The sequence below is a fragment of the Salvia splendens genome, chromosome 4 (genome assembly GCF_004379255.2).
Source record: "Salvia splendens isolate huo1 chromosome 4, SspV2, whole genome shotgun sequence".
Lineage (NCBI taxonomy): Eukaryota > Viridiplantae > Streptophyta > Magnoliopsida > Lamiales > Lamiaceae > Salvia > Salvia splendens.
This window is the reverse complement of record NC_056035.1, coordinates 25,120,708-25,143,764: the sequence shown is the minus strand read 5'-3', so window position 1 is coordinate 25,143,764 and position 23,057 is coordinate 25,120,708. Positions and strand designations below refer to the sequence as shown.

General features: G+C 35.9%; 2 long non-coding RNA genes across 3 annotated transcripts; both read left to right on the top strand.

The window, feature by feature from the left end:
* The first annotated feature begins 547 nt into the window (after positions 1-547).
* On the top strand, positions 548-4,032 carry LOC121800355. Of its 2 annotated transcripts, none has more exons than XR_006050483.1 (6): positions 548-2,026; positions 2,429-2,496; positions 2,666-2,915; positions 3,027-3,214; positions 3,351-3,571; positions 3,924-4,026. It is a non-coding gene; the product is annotated as an uncharacterized LOC121800355 (long non-coding RNA). The 2 variants fall into 2 exon arrangements; XR_006050484.1 differs by having other exon boundaries at positions 549-2,026; positions 3,351-3,545; positions 3,924-4,032.
* A 511-nt stretch (positions 4,033-4,543) lies between these two features.
* Positions 4,544-5,697, top strand: LOC121800356. Its single transcript, XR_006050485.1, has 4 exons — positions 4,544-4,685; positions 5,001-5,066; positions 5,147-5,263; positions 5,365-5,697. It is a non-coding gene; the product is annotated as an uncharacterized LOC121800356 (long non-coding RNA).
* The last annotated feature ends 17,360 nt before the right edge of the window (positions 5,698-23,057 follow it).

Below are 23,057 nucleotides of genomic sequence, written 5' to 3'. Positions count from 1 at the left end.
CTACTTTAACTCAATACATATTATTTTGTTAATTCCCGTGTCCAAAATAAATCCATCACTTATAATGGGACGGAGGGAGTAAAAAGTAAATGTGACAAGTGCTGTCAGATGGATCAAAAAGGAAACTTGTGACAAATAATGGTGGACGGAGATAGTACATTTTTCCGTTTTGGGATGTCTACCCATAAAAACACACTTTTTTTGGTAAGTGTTCCTACACTTGACGGGGTAGCATTCGTCACCATTTTAGAATCACTTTTCGTGCTATATTATTGAATATTTGCATATTGAATGATAAATATTATCCCTACTTAAATATAATTAACTATAAAAATTTAAAATAAGGATAACATATATTTGAGATATTCATTTATTACAAAATTGATAATCATAACTAATATTTTAATAGTTACTATATGTTACTACAATATATTTTTTTTTCATAATTATACTAATAATGTTAAATAAGAATGAAAATTATTATGAAAAAGAGAAACGAATGGAGCTGCGTTTCATGTCTACATTTTTGCGTTTTCTCCACATACAATACGCCAATCTTCAAGTTTTCAACGGTTGGAAATCTAATTCAAATTTGAAAATCTAATTCAATTTTGAAATCTAATTCAAATTTGAAAATCTAATTCAATTTTGAAACCTAATTCATCCCCCAAACCGAGAGAGAGAGAGACGACTGCACAATTGGGAGAAAACTATTACGCTCGAGGTCGCTCCAAAATCCAAGAAAGGGAAGGAATTCCTCCGGATCAGCAGCGTCTGATCTTTGATGGCCGGCCGCTCGCCGATTACAATACCCAGAAAGAATCGACGTTGCATTTGGTTTTGAGGCTTTGTGGAGGAATAATCGAGCCTTCCTTGATGATCTGCGGCAAATGTTATGCCCGCCTGCATCCTCGTGCTGTTAACTGCAGAAAGAAGTGTGGGCACAGTACCAGTTGAGGCCTAAGAAGAAGATCAAGCATCCAGTGTTCTGCAAATTATCAACGGTTCCCCTGAATTTTACTCCATTTTCAACTGCTTTTATTGGCATATCTCTATCTGCTCGAAAATATCCACCCCTCTTTCTCCCCTGCTATGGTAATTAAGCAGTTCGTTGGTTGCTAGTTGGAGTTGCGTAGTTGGGGGATTGAAGAAATTCGAGTTGAGATAATTGCTCTCCGGTTGGATGGGGATTTGCCGGCGGCGAGATGAGTGCGTCTAGATTTATTAAGTGCGTGACAGTGACCGTGAGCGATGGGGCTGTAGGTAAAACATGTCTGCTCCTTTCTTGCACTAGCAACAATTTTCTAACGGATTATGTCCCTACTGTTTTCGATAATTTTAGTGCCAATGTCGTAGTGGATGGTAGCACTGTTAATCTGGGATTGTGGGAAACTACGGGTCAAGAGGATTACAATAGATTTAGACCGTTGAGCTACCGTGGGACTGATGTCGCTATACTCGCCTTCTCTCTTAATAGCAAGGCCAGTTACGGGAATGTCTCCATGAAGTGGATATCTGAATAAAGGTATTATGCTCACGGAGTTCCAATAATCGTTGTGAGGACAAAACTCGATCTTCGAGAGGATAAGCAGTTCTCCGTGGACCACCTTAGAGCAGTGCCCATCACAACAGCACAGGGAGATGACTTGAAGGAATCCATTGGAGCTGCTGCTTACATTTAATGTAGTGCTAAGACACAACAGAATGTGAAGGCTGTCTTTGATGCAGTGAAAAAGCATGCAGCATATTATAATTGGCAAAGAGGATTCACATCAATTATTAGACAGTTTCTCTTGTTGTTTTGAAGACCGATCCGGATTATTTTTGGGGAAATTTTTGGATGCTTGGAGAGGGAGGGAGTGTTGTATATGGTGTCTAGACCCCACCAAACTATTCCATCCGTCCTCTTCTCAATTTATTCCTTTGCATCTCACTCTCTCTCACTCAACCATCACTCAAGCTACCATCAAAGTACATAAGATCTGAGCCTACATATCCCACAGCCCGACCCGCCTACTACGATCCGGTAACTTCCATCTTCATTGTCAACTCCTCCTCTCTGTATTTTTTTCCAAATGTTGAGAATGCTTGTGTAATGCTTGAGTCTTTAACTGTTGTGGAGTTGTATCTCAATTCAATTGACAATGGTTTTTTAAAGAGATCCACTTACTCCGAAGTTGACTTTACCGATTATGTGTGTTGAATGTGAGTGTGCAGTGCGGCAATTGAGTTTCTGATTATTGCATATTTTTTTATCGATGCTGCTATGAGAATAAATTCTACCTATACATTGATATTCAAAGTTGCAGTTCTTGATCTTTTACGAATTAGGTCGAGCTGATTTAAAGTGATCCATGTGGGGTTTAACTCACATTAGGTAGTGGTCTACTAGATTATGGTGAAATTCATGATTCATATTTTTTTACAGGTTTCCTTTGAACTAGTAGAATGGATATGAAGCAAACCACTTGCGGATCTTTGCTGCAGCAACTGCAGGTAATTCCTCATTAAAGACTAATTTGGGATCTTTGCTGAGTCTTAAAGCTCTAGATGTTATAGTAATGCGGTAATCATTTCAAGCTAGTGGCATGTGTAAAATTATTCTCGCTAAAGAGTATCTCAATTAGTAAATTTTATAATGTTTGGTTTCTGTACTTTTTTGCAGCCTGACAAGACGTCAGGAACGAACAAGGAACAGCTTCAAGGTATAGCTCCTGCACTGGATAAACTATGGAAACAAAAGGATGAGAAGATAAAAGAGTATTCTGATGTTCAATCTCAAATACAGAACATATCAGCGGAGGTTGCTGGAACTAGTGTCCAGGTTGAGAATATCACAGTTGATGAGGCCAATCTATCCATGAAAAAATTAGATAAAGTTTAATGCCCAGCTTCAAGATCTTCAAAAGGAAAAGGTGACTACTTTTTTTTCATTCTGAGTTTGTTAAAAGCTTTTGGACTATCTCTCTAAAGTCTAAACAGTGAACTGTTCTTGGCATGTCTTTCTTGGTTTTCTAAATTGACAGGCTGCACAAGGTTATAGACATGTCAGCACAGTTCACGATCTTTGTACTGTCCTTGCCACGGGACTTCTTTACTACTGTCACAGAAGTGCATCTAAGCCTGAATAACGCCACTGGTGTTCACCCAAAAAGCATCTTTGTGCTGTCCTTCTCCTGGTGATTTTTCAGAACTTTGTCAAACATTAAAGAAGGTATGCTATGGTTTCCTTGAACAAGAGTCCACAACTTAATCCAGGTTTTTCTTGATTTTATGCAGAATATATTGTTGGTGTTAATATAGTGACCAAGTAATTGATGTTGCCTGCACAACATTTTTGAATTTTGCAGGTTATCACCGATGTAAACATTACTGTGGGAAAAAAAGAAAAAAAAAGGAAAAAAGGAAAAAAAGGAATAAAAAAGGAAAAAAAAACGGCAACCTTGGTAGGGATCCGAGAACCTTTCATAAAAAAAAGGAAGGAAAAAAAAGAAAAAAAAACATTGCTGTTGCAATTGAAGCTATTCAACCACTGGACAACTTTGGTATGGATCTGAGAACCCATTTTCCGGTCAGATGTTGCTTCTTATTGCCTCTACTATTGTTTAGTCCAGTATTGTGTTGTATTAAATTTTAAAATTTTAAATTACAATGCCCCATAAAAATGATAATAGATGTGCTTTGAGTAGTTATTTGACTTTTTCATTCCAGGGGATTATCGTTGATGTGTAAATTGTACAACTATAATATTTAGGTTTTGCGATTATTTCCTTTTCTAATGGTAAATGGAATAGAGCCGACACCTAAAAGCCCTTAGAGTTAATAAGATATAATCTCAGTCCAGTCACTCTTGAGCTTGTAAATGCATCTGTGAGTTTTGATTATTGCTTAACATGAGCTTGATTTTTGCTGACGATGTGCAGGAGAAATTGTAGGAGAAGAAACCTACTTCAACGGAGGCCCTTACCCAAACTCTTCAGGCAATGCCTAAGTCCGGATGATTGAGTGTAAATGACACTTTTGAAGGCATGATTTTCCTTTATTTCATTTCTGAACTGTTGTTTAACCTCTGCATAATATCATTTCCTTGTGCTTAGAAGTAGTATCTTGTTTGCTTTCTAGCCTTTTCTCCTGCACTTTCCAGTTTTTTTATTTTTTTATTGTCTTCTATCATTGCAGTGTGTTCTAGGTTGACTTTTATTATTTTGGACGTTTTAAGTAATTGCATATTCACAAATTTTCATGTATTTGCCTCAATCATTGACATCAAGATGTACAAGCCTCCTTGTTCTGCATTCTCGGGCACTGGAATTACCGGTCATAATTGCAAAAGATATGAATATATTTTCTGGTAGTTTCAGTTACCTACATGGAAATATGTTCTGAAATTACCACAAAATCCAAAATCACCTAATTTGGCTGACCTATTGTTTGATCCAATAGATTATATGCATGGTTACTCGAGGAACGAAAGAAGACGTGGTATTTATTATGGTTCGTAATGAGAGAATTCTTTCTACAGGTTTACTGATTATTAGTGTTCTTGCAGACATGAAGGTGGAAGTGAAAAACAAAGTTCGTTTTGTAAGATCGATGACGTTGAGCTGTGTTACATTCTGTATTGAAACAGTAACAGAGCAACTATACTTAAGGTTCACGAGGAATATGTTCCCATATGCTTGGAGGTTAGTTAGTAGCATAATGTGTTCTCTCAACCGTGCATATTTATTTTTGGATTTTTTTCAATCAATTATTTCTTTCGCACTTGATATTGATTATTTAATCTATCTCAGAATCATATTGTTTGAATTCAGTAGCTTCGTTGTAAATAACTTTATATCTCACTTCTAGATTTTGCTTAGCTATATGTACATTGTTGCAAAACGCATGAACTACTTTTTGTGTTGAGCTACCATTCAAATTTTGTAATTTATCGTTTTATTATGATGGGTCATCAGCAACTCTTTGTGTTCTCTAAATTGATCTGCATGGATTATCAGGCCCTTAATGATGGAACACCTGATGTGAGGAATGCAGCTTTCTCAGCTTTGGCGGCTATTTCCAAGGTAATTATTTCAAGATTTTCCATCTACGTCTCATTATTTTTAAATTTCCAATTTATCTGTTTTGACATCTATGTTTTTAGATGGTTGGCATGAGACCTTTGGAAAAGTCTCCAGAAAAATCTGGATGATGTCAGAAAAAAGAAGTATCTGAAATGATTGGGGGTCGACGGGGGATCCTTATGCTCTTCCAAAGTCAGGTTTGGCTTCTGATTTTGTTATATAATGGGTAACTTAATTATAGGTATATTTGATGTTTTTTTATAGGAATATGTTTTAACCTTTGTCATTATACTCTCAGGTGTTGTTCAACCTTCTAGAGCAGTTTTGACTACGAGGTAAATTTTCTACGTAGAAAATTTGTCCTCATTATTTTGGAATGAGCTCATTGCGAAGTACTACTATGATTTGACTATAATCTGAAAAAGAGAAGAGATCATGAAATTTATAATCATTTTCTTTTATCTTCTGACATACAAATGGGACGAAATTTATTGGTATCTTGGGGCCTAACGGGTAACTTTGAAACTACATTCTATGATCTTAAATGTTCATGATTTCTTTAGGCTGTTCAGTAGCCTTCGATATAGTTATGTATGAAATCTTTGATTACATGGAGAGCTTAGTCCTTTTATGAGTTTTTGTCTGTGATTCCATATGCTTCTTCTCCTTCTCCTGAAATTATTGCTGATGTAAGTCATAACTCCTCGAGAAGATTGTGATTCAATCTTCTCGAGGAGTTATGACAACGAGGTAAATTTCTATGACAACGAGGTAAATTTCTCCTCCAGCTTCCAATTTTGAATTTTTTCTGTCCCTTTTCACAAAATACTTTTAAAATACTATGCAACTTTCAACGACCGTTGTTGGGTTACACTTCTCCTCCAGCTCTATATCGCACATTTTTCACAAAACACTTTCAAAATACTAAAATGAATATCCATATAAGAACACGTAATGCAACTTCACTCAAAATGAACCAAATAACAGCCTTAAAATAGTGCAAAATCTGACCGCATAAGGATTAAATTTTGTGATTGCCTTAAATTATAGAAAACAATAGACTAAGCATGAAATGACACAAATCAAATCAAGAAATGCTTATTAGTGAACTTTCATTACTAACATGGAAATCATACTCACAAGTGGTTAAACTTCCAAAAGATGGGAAGTGTGTTTCTCTCACTCTCAAGGTTTATAAGGCCATAAGCACTCAAATTATTCATCATGCAAAGTTTACCATAGAATTTGCTCAAAGTCATCCCTCCACTACTAGTTGTGATTAAGCATCAAAAGTGACTAATGTGTGTGTGCAGCACATATTAGCACATATTCTGTATGTATATGTCTAGTGCGTGCATATTGTATATATAGTGTATATTTTGTTTATAATGTACGTATAACATGCGTATATTGTGTACCGCATTGTGTAGTGTTGTATACTGAGTAGTGTGTGTATTTTCCTCTGAGTATTTTGAGCATAATGTGTGTAGATGTTGGTATTTTTTGCATAATAATGTGTACAGTGTGTTAACACTTTGTATAATGTGTGTGTGCAATTTGTATTTTGTGTATAATGTTTGTGTTGTGTAGTGCATATATGTGTGATTGAAGTCATGTATTTTTTGTATATGTGTGTGTAGTGTATGTTTTATGTACATGTGTGTATTTGTTGTATAGTGTGTGTATTTTGTGTGTTTGCAGTGGTCTGTATTTAGTGCTTACAAAGCATATATTTTATTATGTGTGTTTGCAAGTTTGAAGTGCGTGTTGCATATGTAGTGTGTGTTTCTGGTGCATGTCTGTGCAGTGTATGTATAATGAGTGTATTTTGTATATAATACGTGTAGTTTGGGTAATATGTGCGGTGTATATTTTCAAGTGTAAATTTTTTGTTTAAATGGTGTGTTTGTATAGGAGTGCAGTGTTTGTGCAATGCATATATAGTGTGTAATGTCCCAACGACCGCTGGAAATTTGTCTGCGGCCTCTCTATGCAACTTCTCCTCCAGCTTCCAATTTTGAATTTTTTCTGTCCCTTTTCACAAAATACTTTTAAAATACTATGCAACTTTCAACGACCGTTGTTGGGTTACACTTCTCCTCCAGCTCTATATCGCACATTTTTCACAAAACACTTTCAAAATACTAAAATGAATATCCATATAAGAACACGTAATGCAACTTCACTCAAAATGAACCAAATAACAGCCTTAAAATAGTGCAAAATCTGACCGCATAAGGATTAAATTTTGTGATTGCCTTAAATTATAGAAAACAATAGACTAAGCATGAAATGACACAAATCAAATCAAGAAATGCTTATTAGTGAACTTTCATTACTAACATGGAAATCATACTCACAAGTGGTTAAACTTCCAAAAGATGGGAAGTGTGTTTCTCTCACTCTCAAGGTTTATAAGGCCATAAGCACTCAAATTATTCATCATGCAAAGTTTACCATAGAATTTGCTCAAAGTCATCCCTCCACTACTAGTTGTGATTAAGCATCAAAAGTGACTAATGTGTGTGTGCAGCACATATTAGCACATATTCTGTATGTATATGTCTAGTGCGTGCATATTGTATATATAGTGTATATTTGTTTATAATGTACGTATAACATGCGTATATTGTGTACCGCATTGTGTAGTGTTGTATACTGAGTAGTGTGTGTATTTTCCTCTGAGTATTTTGAGCATAATGTGTGTAGATGTTGGTATTTTTTGCATAATAATGTGTACAGTGTGTTAACACTTTGTATAATGTGTGTGTGCAATTTGTATTTTGTGTATAATGTTTGTGTTGTGTAGTGCATATATGTGTGATTGAAGTCATGTATTTTTTGTATATGTGTGTGTAGTGTATGTTTTATGTACATGTGTGTATTTGTTGTATAGTGTGTGTATTTTGTGTGTTTGCAGTGGTCTGTATTTAGTGCTTACAAAGCATATATTTTATTATGTGTGTTTGCAAGTTTGAAGTGCGTGTTGCATATGTAGTGTGTGTTTCTGGTGCATGTCTGTGCAGTGTATGTATAATGAGTGTATTTTGTATATAATACGTGTAGTTTGGGTAATATGAGCGGTGTATATTTTCAAGTGTAAATTTTTTGTTTAAATGGTGTGTTTGTATAGGAGTGCAGTGTTTGTGCAATGCATATATAGTGTGTAATGTCCCAACGACCGCTGGAAATTTGTCTGTGGCCTCTCTATGCAACTTCTCCTCCAGCTTCCAATTTTGAATTTTTTCTGTCCCTTTTCACAAAATACTTTTAAAATACTATGCAACTTTCAACGACCGTTGTTGTGTTACACTTCTCCTCCAGCTCTATCGCACATTTTTCACAAAACACTTTCAAAATACTAAAATGAATATCCATATAAGAACACGTAATGCAACTTCACTCAAAATGAACCAAATAACAGCCTTAAAATAGTGCAAAATCTGACCGCATAAGGATTAAATTTTGTGATTGCCTTAAATTATAGAAAACAATAGACTAAGCATGAAATGACACAAATCAAATCAAGAAATGCTTATTAGTGAACTTTCATTACTAACATGGAAATCATACTCACAAGTGGTTAAACTTCCAAAAGATGGGAAGTGTGTTTCTCTCACTCTCAAGGTTTATAAGGCCACAAGCACTCAAATTATTCATCATGCAAAGTTTACCATAGAATTTGCTCAAAGTCATCCCTCCACTACTAGTTGTGATTAAGCATCAAAAGTGACTAATGTGTGTGTGCAGCACATATTAGCACATATTCTGTATGTATATGTCTAGTGCGTGCATATTGTATATATAGTGTATATTTTGTTTATAATGTACGTATAACATGCGTATATTGTGTACCGCATTGTGTAGTGTTGTATACTGAGTAGTGTGTGTATTTTCCTCTGAGTATTTTGAGCATAATGTGTGTAGATGTTGGTATTTTTTGCATAATAATGTGTACAGTGTGTTAACACTTTGTATAATGTGTGTGTGCAATTTGTATTTTGTGTATAATGTTTGTGTTGTGTAGTGCATATATGTGTGATTGAAGTCATGTATTTTTTGTATATGTGTGTGTAGTGTATGTTTTATGTACATGTGTGTATTTGTTGTATAGTGTGTGTATTTTGTGTGTTTGCAGTGGTCTGTATTTAGTGCTTACAAAGCATATATTTTATTATGTGTGTTTGCAAGTTTGAAGTGCGTGTTGCATATGTAGTGTGTGTTTCTGGTGCATGTCTGTGCAGTGTATGTATAATGAGTGTATTTTGTATATAATACGTGTAGTTTGGGTAATATGTGCGGTGTATATTTTCAAGTGTAAATTTTTTGTTTAAATGGTGTGTTTGTATAGGAGTGCAGTGTTTGTGCAATGCATATATAGTGTGTAATGTCCCAACGACCGCTGGAAATTTGTCTGTGGCCTCTCTATGCAACTTCTCCTCCAGCTTCCAATTTTGAATTTTTTCTGTCCCTTTTCACAAAATACTTTTAAAATACTATGCAACTTTCAACGACCGTTGTTGTGTTACACTTCTCCTCCAGCTCTATCGCACATTTTTCACAAAACACTTTCAAAATACTAAAATGAATATCCATATAAGAACACGTAATGCAACTTCACTCAAAATGAACCAAATAACAGCCTTAAAATAGTGCAAAATCTGACCGCATAAGGATTAAATTTTGTGATTGCCTTAAATTATAGAAAACAATAGACTAAGCATGAAATGACACAAATCAAATCAAGAAATGCTTATTAGTGAACTTTCATTACTAACATGGAAATCATACTCACAAGTGGTTAAACTTCCAAAAGATGGGAAGTGTGTTTCTCTCACTCTCAAGGTTTATAAGGCCACAAGCACTCAAATTATTCATCATGCAAAGTTTACCATAGAATTTGCTCAAAGTCATCCCTCCACTACTAGTTGTGATTAAGCATCAAAAGTGACTAAAATGAAAATCTAACCTGGTAGAGTAAAATAGACTCCACTATTTCTTTCAAAACCCAAGACATTTTTTACATTTATTCTAGATATTTTGTCTAACTTCAATTCACTTTCTCAATCCTTTGATTTTTTTCTTATTATTCTAACCAACCTTTCTTTCTCTTTTCTTTTTCTTTTTTTATTTTTTATATAGACATCATTTCTAATTTAAGCACACTTTTACAATTATGCATACTACTTTTGTTATTTTCCCCTTTATCTCACCAATTCCTTTATAGAATATACAAACAATTATGGCTCAAATATCACAAGGTTTAAGGTTCAAGGCGAACAAGCAATTAACTAATTATGCACATTTTTACCGCACCATCAAATCAAGACATCAAGTCATACTTAATCAAGGATGAAAGAACTTTCTACCATCGGCAGCTCAGTCTAATATGTCCCTAAACATAAACCTTTGGGTTTTTAAAACAAAACATAAACAAAACATAAAAAATAAAGTAGTAAAATCATAATCTCACGGTCCACCACGTCATTCCCCCAAACTTATTTAAAACTAAGTGAAGAATAAGTTCGCAGAGTCATTTGGGACGTGTTGAGGCTGGACGAATCAAAATTCCAATAAAAGTTGAAATTTTCAACTGGATTGCGAACAATTTTCAATGGGCCACTGGGAATGGCCTAACGGTCGCGATTGTTGCACATAATAGTCTAGAAAGTTTCCAACGGACCGCTAAGGCACGACGAGCCAGGGTCGCTAGGAATGGTCCACAATAGTTGCAAAATTTTCAATAAGACACAAAATGAAAATTAAAACGAAAACAACTTTAAAAAACAGAAAAACTGTTGGATTGCATCCCAACAAGCGCTTGTTTTACGTCTATAGCTTGACGTTCTTTGGAGCTCACAAATTATCCCTCATTTGAGAATTCCTTTGGGATGTCATTGTACCTACAGTTTCGTAATGTGAGCATAGAATGAAGAAAATTGTATTAGGATACAACACATAATATTTGGCAATCGCTTAAACTATCAAATTAGGGTGTAAAAATAATCACACATGCAAGACCAAATAATCCACGTTGATTCAAAAATCATCCCCCGATCTCTATCCCCTAATGATTTGCAAGAATTTTCCAACAATAGAGTTTTCCATGCAAAACTATTTAAGCTTTAGACATATATACACAATTCATGCAAGATAAAATCCCTCAAAATGCTATGAACATGAACATGTGTATAAAGAATCAAGACAAGAAGGGGATATGCAATAAATCCAGCTAACAAATTCACCAGAATTAATCAAAAGTAAAATCATCCCTCATCCAACTCCAATCCAAACTAACAAAATATATATCAACAACAAGGTATTCAAACAAGGTATCCAATGAAAGATTTCAAGATTAATGCTCATAAATTACAAGAAGAGCATATCTTACGTTAGTTGACAATTAAGCACAAGAATCATTGACAGAAACCAATGAATTTGAGTAGGTGATGCGAATTTGAAGTGTGGATGTGTGAATGACTTGGAATTTTTTTTATTTTTTTATTTTAGGAAAAACGAAAATTCAAATAACCTAAAAACTAAAGACCTTAAAAAATTATAGCAACTACTAGCTTCAGCCCTTAAGAGGAAAAATGCATCTCCACATTGGAAAAGAACTAAACCAGAAAACTAAAACAAAAGAGGAATCAACATGATACTTTATATCTCACCCACGCTCTACGAAGCTTATCAAGTGATGCAGCAGAAGATTGTGCAGACACGGGATTTGAAAATGGACTCATAATAAGATTGAATCCATACAAATTAAACCTCTGAATATTTCAGACAACTTCTTGGCTTAAACTTGAGTTTTCCAGTTTGCTCCTACTTTTCCTCCATTCTTGACTTAATTGTAAGTCTTTATCAAAACCTTCTTTGTCAGCAATAAAAGGAATTAAAATTACAGAGAGGGAGAGAGGGCTGGAAAGAATTAACCACAATTTTGTCTGATTCATCTTCTTCATCTTCATGGGGAAGTATGGTCATTGTGTTAGATGAGGTTGAACATGATAGTTCATTTTTTCATCTTGATTGAACTCGGTTCATGGATTTCTGCAACATTTTTTTTTCTTCTTCAACAATTGACCCCTTTTTAGAATCTCGAAGTATCATTTCACTCAAATTTCTGCTTATAACTTGGAGCGACTTCTGCAAGGACTTTATCGAGTTGTTTAGTCTTCCCTCACTTTCTTGTTGAAACGACCTCTTCATAGCTCTAGCATTTTCCTCTTCGCGTGACTTCTCCAAGAACTTTTTCACGTCGTCCAATCTTCTTTCTCTTTCTTCTTGAAGTCTCTCTTCACCTTGTCTTTCAAGTTCCATGTAATATGATTCCAAGTTATTCTTTTTCAGGTTCATCTTCCATACCTACACAAGATCCAACAGATCCAACAGTCTCATCATTAGTAATTAGAGCAGTCATCATAATAGTAATATCCTCCTTGCTACTCATCCTTGCTACTCTGCATCATAGTAAAATAATCCCCCATGCCTGCAGGAGAATTCACCAAAACAAAACTTAAAAATTAAAGCAATAAAAATCCAAAGTAGCAATATGTTCTTTTTAAAATATCAATCTTAAACGTGGAAGTATTATTCAGCAACAGCGCCAAAACCACTTGGTGCACTATTTTTTTAGCACAGAATTATTTGCAGTATACTAGGCAGAAATAATATAGCTAAAGGGTAAGCACAGGGAATACGATCAAATAACCAAATACTAGGCTTCTATCACTATTTGGACACACAATTTGGGGTTTGATTTAACTAAGAAAAACAGTAAATAAAAGTAAGTAAGCAAAAACAATAAAAGATTGTAGTTAACCAAGTTTCTATTTTCTTCACCTCTTAATTTCATGAATACGAAAAAATTGGATAGCAAACTGAAATTCTCCATCTAGTTCCTTTGCAATTCTAATAGCTTTAGCTGATGCGACTTCTGGGGCATGTGCAACTGGTATGACAACCAGCAATATTGCATCACTACGTTCAGCATACACACTCTGACGTGGAGAGAAATGCCATCAGTCAACTTATAAATCAAAATACTCTGGGCCCTAGGCCATGATTAACAATCATTAGTACTCTCTCCGTCCCAATAAATATGAAATATTTTGTTTCCGGCATGAGATTTTATGCAGTATTGTTTTGTGAGTTAATAATGAAGAAAGAGTAAAGTAAGAGAGAGGAAAAAGTAGAGATAATATTGTTTTCATTTTAGGAAATGTTTCATTTTTAATAGGACAATTAAAAAAAGGAAAATGTTTCATTTCTAAAGAGACAGATGGAGTATTATTCGGTAAGAGTAAGAAGGTCAAAATTCATTACGACTGAAGCATTATCAATTGTTCAACAAAAGTGCAACTGCAGTTTGCATATCAACAAAAGTTCACTTGCAAATTATATTAAATTCCACGGTGCATTCCGCTCAATCAATACAATTGAAATAAAATCTTGTTAAGAAGGTACTCACCAATGAATCATATACATTTCCCTTATCTGCTCTGGAAAAATCAAGCAATATATATCAATGGTGGAGTTGCCGAACCAACATAGAGGGAGTCTACTTGACCAGTCTGCACTTTATCTTATATCTATAAAACACATGTGCAAAAGAAGCGAGTTTCAGCTGCGCTTCATCATCTTTTTGTTTTAGTATGTTTTTTTTTAATAAAAAACGTCCTTTGTGGGCGGGAGGTTTAGGCAGACCCTCAACCCGTGAATAAAATAAAAATATAATGTTCCAAAAACCTTATCTTAGCCCAAAAATGACTAAGACCCAAAACAAGAACATGAAAATGTAAACCAGAGGTCCCACAAGCCGGGATCCTCCATGCTATCAAGAGGAAAAGATAGGCTAAATAAACAAGAGGAATAGACGAATATAAAGTAAAGCAAAGCATCATGAGAACAAGTCCAACCCACATCTCTACGTCGGAAACGGAAGTTAGGATATCCAAGCTGGTCCATCCTAACTAGCGCATTCAGGTACCGAGGCGCAAAGATTGGATCAAAGTATGTAAGGGCAGGGGTCTGGACCCCCTACCTGCCAGAAAGTCAACAGCCCGGTTTCCTTCCTTGTAGATGTGTGATAATCGAACCTGCAGCTGAGATGTCATACTCCGGATCAAAGTCATATGATGTCTAAGATCTGCAGAGCCCAGATGTCCTGATGACAACAAACTAACCAGAGCCGCTGAGTCCAGCTCTATCCAAATGTGAGTAGAAAGCTCCATAGTCATCTCCAAACCTCGAATCAGAGTTTTTGTTTTAGTATGTTCATTGTGCGGAATGTGTTCAAAACAAATAATAAGCCCGATTTTTGTAATTAATAATTGAAGATAATTTAAAATAGAAATATTTAGGAATAAACAAAATATAAAAGAAAAAAAGTAAAGGATTCCAAAAGTTAAAAAAATAGAATGAAAACTTAAGAACAAATACATATGTAGTCTAGGGGTGTGATCCGTTGCTAACTTTTCTTAAGTTGCTAATTCATCAACGTAGTGTATTAAAAATGTCAACACGATGATAATGAAATGTCAACATAAATTTAAGTTGATACTTTAATACATTGTGTTAACATTAATATTAAAATGTCTACACAATTTATTAAAATGTTAACACAAATAATATGTGTTGACATTTTTAATACACTACGTTGATGAGTTAGCCAGTTAGCAATTTACGAAAAGTTAGCATTATAACGCACCCCTATGTAGTCTATATACATATATATGAGAGAAGTGATCAATGTTTAACTAATGTTAAGTGTATAACTGGAGAACAAATCTCAGCCACTTATTATCTTAATCCAATGACTAAGATAATAAGTGGGGTGTTTTGGGAAATACATTGTTGCATATTTTGACATGTACCCCACATATCATGGCAAAAATGACATTTTTACAGCAAAGAATTTACCACATACAGGAATGTTTCATACTCGGTGTCAACAAGAGTACTTAGTAAAGAGCAGTTTTAACCTCAAATAGAATATCCTGGACCAACAAAATTATAAAAGACAAGTTTAAACTGTAGCATTTCTAGTTGCAGCTACACTTGATTGATTGTAATCCGACGAACCTATAGAAATCACTAGATTGATTGTAATCCGACGTCCCTATAGAAATCACTAGATTGATTGTAATCCGACGTCCCTTCAATTACACATACATGCACTACACAACACACATTATGCAGAAAATACAAATTACACACACTATGTGTAACACATGGTACACATTATTATGCAAAAAATACCAACATCTACACACACTATGCTCAAAATACACAAAGGAAAATACACACACTACTCTCAGTATACAAACACTACACAATGCAGTACACATTATACACAAAATACGCAAGTTACACATACATTATAAAAAAATATACGCTATATAAAATATGCACGCATGATACGATCCTCTATATCTTAGGAAATCTAAATTATTTAGTTATCTTTTATTTCCCAACTCTTTTTCATATATTTTATTTAGTTATCTTTTGATTCATAGTATCTTTTCATATATTATTTTCTTGTACGGTAAGTTAGGGTTTAGTATTATAAATAGGGAAGGATGTAATCATTTTACTCAATCAATTAATGAAATATTTCTCCACCAAAGATAACGTGTGTTTTCCAATCCTAATTTTGGATTCCCTCTGCCGATCCTAATTGGACGCCGGAGTATTCTATCAGCCGCTGAGTTATCTGCCCGACGGGAGCGACTCCCGCGCACAGAAACTCCGCCATCGTCCGCCGAGCCTGTTGGCCGCAGGAAATTTATCTCCACCGCCGAGCGAAACTCGCCACCGGTGTCTGTTAAGGGAAACACCCTTAACAACTGGTGCTTTCATTGAGAGCTGACCCTCCCACAATCTCAAATCAAAGCTCCACTGCTGCCCGACGGAAAACATTCCGCGCACAACACCTACTTTGGTTGCCGAGTCCAGCCTGTCCGCCGAGCTCTAGCCACCGGACAATCCTACTTCTGCAAAGCCCGACGAGAAGGATTCCGGCGTGCCGCGTTGAAGTCAGACCATTATCCATAACCCATACCTCACCACCCAAAGAAAAGAGTGACCCTCTTCGTCCAATTCATCCCAAAAAAGGAAGAAAACCATCAAATAGAAGCTTCCCCCTTCCTTCGTAGAAAACATCCTATCTTTAGTCCGTCAACATGTCATACGACTATGCCGGCTATCACCGTTATCAGCGCTTGTCCTATGATCAGCCACCACCCAGGTACAGGCGTGAACCCTATGTTAGAATTGATTTACTGAAAAGCATATTTCGAGCATGTTGTACGGATAGAATTGCTTGTATACAATGAACTCTACAATCCACTTTTATCCCAAGGTGAGAAGAAGTAATTTTGTCGCATTGGTGTTTGCTTGTGCGTTTATAAGATGTATCTCAAATATTTAAATGTATAACAAGCAAATAAGTCTAATTCTTCTGCATAGTAGACTGGTCGTGAACGACGTTCACAGAAGGTGACGCAGTCGGTCCTTTATAGAAGAGAAATAGAATATCACAACCTAGATAGGCTTTGGCTACCTATCGTGAAAGGTTGCAGTGTCAGTCCGCATGTTTCCTTACCTTGGGAAATAAACGACACTGGTGTGGTATAACACTGAAGGATCAAATAGTTGAGATAAGTCTTTCTTGCTATTTAATGAAAGACGGGGTCTCGGTGATTGTTATTTCTTAATCATTGTTGATATAACATTGAGCATACGATATTGATTATGCACTACTTTGATTTATCAAATGGTGCGGATTTTTCGCAATCCAAGAATCCTGATATCTTGGGTAATGGTGATTAATGTCTAGAAGTGCTAGTATTGTTATTGCAATGAATCGTGTGCTGGGTGAGTCCAGTTTGATAATATCCTCAAGAGGTGTTCGAAAAGGTTTTATTATTCAGAAACCCGGCCGGTTGGAATTTATTCCAAAATAATAAATAAAGATTTCGAACTACACAACTCTTGGAAAAAGATATTAATTAATTAAAGTCAAATAGCAGACTTAAATTAATTAATGGATATTTATATCTTAAACACGGGAAATAATAAATTAAAGAGGTAAAGTCCGGATTACTCGTAATTTGGGATTGGACGGGTAGTCAATATTATTATACTATAGTGGATGATAATAATATTCTATTGGACTTGTATTAAATTGGGGCTCAATTTAATTAGTAAAAGTCCAACAGGTTTGGCCCAAGTCCAACCTCCATGGATTCCTAATCTGGCCCATCATAACTCTATATAAAGGAGACTAGATAGAAGACTAAATTAATTAATTTTACTCATAAAATTCGTGCTCCCTCTCTCCAGGGAGTGGACGAAGTTTTCAGTTTCACAGAACTAAAGTTCAGTCTTCTGCCTAATCAAGTCCTTTTCGATTCTGACAAGCTTTGCCCACCCAAAGGTTAGATTCTGAGTTCGGGATACAGATTAGAAGATTCGTGGTTGAGTACGAAGAACATCACGTGGAGAAGGCGCAAGCAATCGACGATTCTTTGGAGAATCAGATCGGTAATTCTAAACCGTAGGAATTCATGTTTTAGGTTTTAATTCCTTTTACATGAATTATGTGCGTTCTTGGATGCAATTCTGTATTTAACATGTAGTTAATTAATCCCATAATCGGTCAAATATATCTGTAGATCTGATTTATTTGTTTATGCAATTCTGTATTTAACATGTAGTTAATTAATCCCATAATCGGTCAAATATATCTGTAGATCTGATTTATTTGTTTATGCATGTCTTCCGCTGTGCAAGGGGTTCCAAACCCCAGCAATTGGTGTCAGAGCTAATTTTTGGCTGTGGATTAATTTCATGTTATTTAATTGCTTTTTTTGTCTTCGTTTGGTTTGTATTTGTTGTTTCTTTATTTGAATAATCGAACAACGAATTCACAATTACGAAGAATGAAAAACGGTAGATGTGTTTGCGTACAGCCTTTCGTGAACATAGTTTTTCAATTATGCTGTCACTTTTTCCATATATTGATTACATGGATACATATGCCTTTGTGTGTATGTGATGTGTAAAGTTTTATTCAATATGTCATGACTCGTTTTGATTATTTGATGGTTACGTGAATTGGAGTTGGAATTATTACTTGTTCATGTTGATTTGATTCAATTCTTGATGAATTGAATTAACCGAATCAAATTTGGAGTCATTATGGGATATTCTTGGGCGCCGCATGTATTGACTTCTCTATCACGGCAATATCGGAGAATCTGTTCGCAACAGCTCCAACGGCAGCGGGTGTGACAGCTGCCACAGCAGCGACTGCCGGCAAGAGGAGCGGCGCCGGTGGAAGGGCTGGCAAGCTGTGACGCCGGCAATCAATGTTGCTAGGCAGGCGATCAGCGAGCAGAGACAGTCCCAGCGGCTACGGAGACAACGCCGCATCAGAGGCAGAACTAGCGCAGCAGCGGTGACAAGGACGACGCAGCAGCAGCTCACGATGGTGTACCTGCAGCGACACTGTCCGAGTTGCTGTTCGGATAAGCTGATGGTGCAAGTGGGAGTCTGCCGACGGCGGCTTCCGGAACTCGTGCGGCGTCGCCAAGCATGACTTGGTTATGCTTGTTTCCAAGATTAGTTAGGGTTATCCTAAACCCTAGGACTAGTTTTGGATAAATTCAAGATTAATTTTGAATAAAATTTGAATCTATCTTTAGTTGGATTATCTACAATTTAATTTTGATTAAATCATGGATTAATTGAATATTTATCTTTATTTTATGAATTTGGATATATTAAATTCTATCTAGACAAATTCTAGATAAATTAGGATAATAATTAATCTTATTTTATTTTATCTTATGGATTTATTTAGATTTAATTCAATGTCAATAAATCCTAGCTAGACTAGATAAATAATTAATTACATTGGATTTTATCCTTATTTTATGGATTTAGATATATTTAATTATATCTAGAGAAATCCTAGATAAATTTGAATGAATAATTAAATTTATTTCTGTCATATGGATTTAGATAGATTTTATTCTATCTTGTTGAATCCTTGATTGACTATGATAAATATTAATTAAGTTTATCCATATCTTGTAGATATTGATAGATCTATATCTATCTAGAATATATCTTAGTAGATTTGGATAATTAAAATCCATGTTTATCTTTATCTTGTGGATATTTATAGAATTAATTCTATTTAGAAAATATCCTAGTAGATTTAGATAATTAAATGTATCTCTATCTTATAGATATTGATAGATTTATATCTATCTAGAATATATCTTAGAAAATTTAGATAATTGTTAATCCAGTATTGTAATTATCTTTTGGATTTAAGATAGATTTAGTTCTATCTAGTTAAATCCTAGTTGAATTAATTAATATTAATTCTAGTTTATCCTAATTTTATGGATATAAATAGATTTATTTCTGTTTAGAAAATATCCTAGATAAATTTGGATAAAGATAATACAAGATAATCCTTATCTAATTGGATTTTGATAAAATTAATTTTATCTAGTATGAATCCTAATAGATATGATAATTCTAGTTTCTGATTCTAAATAATCTAAAATTGTTTAAATCTTAGAATGATTGGATTTTATCTTTGTCTTATGAATTTGGAGAAATTTGTTTTTATCCTGAAATATCCTGGTAAGATTTAGATAATGATAATCCAAGGTCAGTTTTATCTTGAATTATAGGATTTGATTTTATCCATGTGAAATCTAGAATAATCCTAAAGGATTTAGATAGATTCCATTCTATCTAGATAAATCCTAAATTAATTTGGATAGTCATTATCCAAATAAATCGTATCAAATCCGAAATTCCTATTTTGGATAAGATAAGGAATTAATTATTTAATTAAATCTCCCTAGATTTATTAAATAATTTCAATAATTATCCAGTGAGATTAATTATCATATTATTAAATGGATTTATCTGTTTATTTGGTGATTATCTGTTTTAAGTGGATTGTCTGCCTCATCTACTTATGTGATAATTATGCAAAAAACCATGTTTAAAATGACTAAGCAATAATTACAACAGTGCGTTGTATATGGTCTCCATAAATTTGTCTATATATGAAGCAGTTTCTAATATTATCGCGGCCCACCTTAGTGGGAGCAATAATCCTACGAAATAGCAAGTTCATAAGATTAGACTTCTTAATGATAAATTGTTTAAACTGGAAGCATGTTTCTAATATTATCGCGACCCACCCTAGTGGGAGCCATAATCCTATGAAATTGCAAGTTCATGTGTTTAAACATATTTATAAGATAGCTATGGAATTTTGTTAGTGGCGTGCGACCTTCCCTAGAAGGAGTATCAAAACAGAAACGAAATTCCTAGATGCTAATATTTATGGTTAAAGTTTAGGCAATATTTGGCGGCCATGCCACCTTAGTGGTCTCTGGACTATTCGTCGGTATTGTGACCAGGAAAATTGTTGGAATCCGAATCTGTATGACCTCCCTAGAGGCGTACTTATTTTAGTTTTGACAGTTGCCAGATACATACATTGTTTTGTGGTTGTTTGCAATTATGTATCAAGCATAGTATGTGATAAATAGTTTTATTTCTTCTTAGCCAAATTCTTAATAATGTCTGCGAACCTTAAAGAAATCAAACTCGAATGCCAAAATTATGTAGACTGGAAATATTAAATGGATAAGATTCTCATTGCTGAAAACTTAAAGTTTGTACTCACTAATTCATGTTCTCCATTTCCTCGACAAAATTCTACAAAGAAAGTTTGAGAATGCATTTTATGCATGTACTCGATAAGTTCTTTGAGGAAGAAGGTCAAACTACTTTATTTTAAGTAGTGAGACAAGTCTTGGTTTATACCGATGATAAGGAATATCCCAATGAGGACGTTGTCCAGATTCTACTGGAACATCCAAAAGAGATAGAAAGTTTGGATGAATCTTCTGATTCAGTTACTCAAATAGTTTCTACACTCAGTTCATCGCCAAATGTAATAGGAAGTGATTATATGAAGGTTGTTACTGAAAAGTTGGAAACCTTTGGCATTATATTCACTTTATTACTATTGGAGGAAGATAACATGATACTTGACGAATTCATTAAGGTTGTATCTTTCCTATGTCTTAGTTCAATCGAACAGAAGACTAGCAATGGAAAGAGGAAAGAGCTGAATTGTCATCAATGCCTGCTGAAAGCAAGAAAGGCAAGAAAAATTTGGTGAAAAGGCAAAGAGAAGATGCATTGTAAGTCGGATTGACCTCTTATATAGAAGGACAATGGCTTAGATAACAATGCAACTTTTAAAGGAGAGATCTACATCCAATTGGGCAGTTGTTGCACTGGGAGGAGCTATTTATTATGCTCACTTTATTGTTTTGTTTTGATGTTAGAGATTTTGTTTTATTGTTACAATCTTGTTAGAATTAATTTATATTCAGTTTCTAAACTCAAACACCTTCACGGTGGAGGGTTCTTGGGTCCCTCATCCCTATATATCAAAAAAATAGTTCTCGGTTACATTTGCCCCTAGCACAAGACTAAGGGATACAACTAGCTATTACAACCAGAAATCAAGAACTATCAAAAATGAAGTCACCACAAGAGTAAGTAGGGGTCGTGTCAAAATTGGCTCGACACCCGCCTACTCTACAGTGTCCTCCTATGTTTCTTCCTCGGCACGGACCCGGACATTAGGAATCCCCATTGTTCCATTCGAATGACATCGTGGACGACTCTCGGTATGTCTTGACCCGGACATTAGGAATCCCCATCGTGGACGGCTCATATCCACGCCAATCTTCGCAAGTAAGTAAGCCGCCTTATTGCCTTCTCGCGTGGATGAACGGTTGTTCGAAGGTGAGTAGAGAGTAGATGCTTGTGTAAGGCCATGTGCGCCATGACTTGGCGAGTGTGAGCATGCCCCCAGCTTGGCCCTTTGATGAGATTAAGTGCTTGCTCGGCGTCCGATTCAAGCCCATATTGGCTTCCCGAGCTCCGAGGCCAGCTTCAAACCGTGGTGCATGGCGAGCAGCTCGGCTTCGAGTGGTGATTGTGCTTCGAGGGGGAGCGCATAGGCGACGAGCAACTTACCCAAGTGATCTCGAATGAGACCTTCTCCCCCGGCTTTTCCTGTTGCTTCAATAAAGGACCCGTCCGTGTTGAGTTTAATCCGGGGCTGATCCGGTGGTTTCCCACTTAAACCATCATAGCAAGACGCGGTGGCCGTTTGAGGTTTGGGCAAGGCTTGGAATACTAACTCCGAGCCTTCACCCCTCTCCAATGCTTCGGCTTGAGCCTGCCATTGTCCATGCTGTTTCGAACGAATGTGAGGACCTGCCAAATCAACACTGCTCGGTTTGAATTGAACATCGTGATGGCGGCTTCTATTTGTCCTTCTGCCCAGAGGAACCAAAAGAGAAGGTAAGGCATTGGCTCGGCTGAGGTGCTTCCTTCCCGGCTGCTGCGATTTCTCGCCCAAACTCCAATTCTTGTTGGAATCGTGTCGTTCGCTCGGAGAGTGGGGGGTCGAGGCCTTCGAACCAACCCGTCTCAAATTCCCTCATACTCTAATCGCACCTGCGCTTGTATGAAGAGGTGTTGGAGGGACTCGGTACTTGCCTATGTGGGCAGCATTGACATTTGGATGCAAGTTCAATCTTGCGCCATTGTAACTTTGCGTCAACAGGGATGCGGTTAGATATGAGCCTCCAATTGAAGATAGCAATGGATGGTTGTGAGGCCAGCCTTCCAAATCTCCTCAAGACCTTGGATGATGGGCCGAGGCGACCGGATCGTCTCCCACGTCGAGGCTTAGCGAGACATCTCCTTGCCGTGATAGCGTCCATCGCGGGATGTCCGGCTCCCCCGGGTAGGATCGGGGTTGTGCATATTTGATCAATAATCTGTTGGGGGAGTCCAGCCTGGTCATGAAGTACTTAGAGTTTGGGGACGTCCCATGCACCATCCGTGATGAATTCGAAA